This window comes from Octodon degus, unplaced genomic scaffold (assembly GCF_000260255.1).
Source record: "Octodon degus isolate 3935 unplaced genomic scaffold, OctDeg1.0 scaffold00047, whole genome shotgun sequence".
In the NCBI taxonomy this organism is placed as follows: domain Eukaryota; kingdom Metazoa; phylum Chordata; class Mammalia; order Rodentia; family Octodontidae; genus Octodon; species Octodon degus.
In genome coordinates this window covers 2542497-2543823 of record NW_004524623.1, presented here as the reverse complement: position 1 = coordinate 2543823, position 1327 = coordinate 2542497, and positions in this window count along the sequence as shown.

Below are 1327 nucleotides of genomic sequence, written 5' to 3'. Positions count from 1 at the left end.
AAGTATTAACCTAGTTGTAATTGTTGGTACAACTTGGAAATTATAGTCAAGTAAATGATGTATTGACCAAAAATTTGAGTGAACTCATTTTCTAAAAGCTCATGTATAGTCAGATCATTTAAAAATACAACAGTAGGGCCGGGGAGATAGCTCAGTAGAATAAGCACTTGCCTGGCGAGCACAAGATCTTGAGTTCAATCCCTGGTACCACAAAAACAAACAAAAATACAACAGATTTCATAAGCAGTACTTGTTTGGAGTGTTGGTTTTGTATAATTCAGAATAAAAGATTTTGTGTATAGGTTGTGAAGTTTGATCTTTTATATATTCTTGGATTTTTTTCTAATAGTAGAGAACAAATTTTTCATTTTACATTTTAGGTAGAATACTAATACAAGTCAGTGTTCTTTTAGGAAATTAAACTCAGTTTTTCCTGAAAATTAGTAATTTATTATTTTTTAATATATTTGGTATAGGCTTTCACTACACAGCGTGGACTCGTAATGATCCTCCTGTCTCAGCCTCCCCAGCGCTTGGATTACAGTTGTGTACCACCGTTCCCGGTCTCAGTGGCTGGCTCAGTGTACCCAGGGGTGGGGCTGGCATGGCATGTGGTGCTGGGAATTGAACCCTGGTCCCTGTGGTTGCCTAAGCATGTACTTAGACTGTCATGCTCTGCTTTCAAAGATGCATAGTAAGTATTAGCATAGTATAAGTAAAATTTATGAAGAAATCTTGCACTGGGGCTGGGGAGATGGCTCAGTAGAATAAGCGCTTGCCTGGCAAGCTCAAGGGCCTGAGTTCAGTCCTCGGTTCTGCCAAACAAAAAAAGGGACTTGTATCCTACTACCACCACACCAAAAAGGAAAAAAATCTAGCACTAAAGAGCCTCAGCTTTGACTGTTACTAATTTTCTGAGACATAACATAGCATGCTATTGGGAATGCATTACTACAATCAAATCAGCCCTACCTTGTTACTCAACACATTGTGATACAAAAATTTTGTACTTGTACTTGACACACGAATTCCACATGTTGGTGTCAAATGCTTTTTGACTCAGTACTCTTTCCAGCTAAAATAATTTGGTGCTTGTTTCAGGTACCAGTTGTCTCCTGGAACAGATGAAAGATGAGTACTAAGATACTGCTGTGTGTGGGTATGAGGGTGCATATCTGTGACCCTGGCAGAGGCAGGAGGATCACTGAGTTTGAGGCCAACCTGTGCTACAAAGTGACACCCTGTCTCAACCCCTCCCCTCTAGAAAAACACAAAAACCACTATCATAACCACTGCAGTCATAGTTAATCTGTCCTGTGATTTGTTA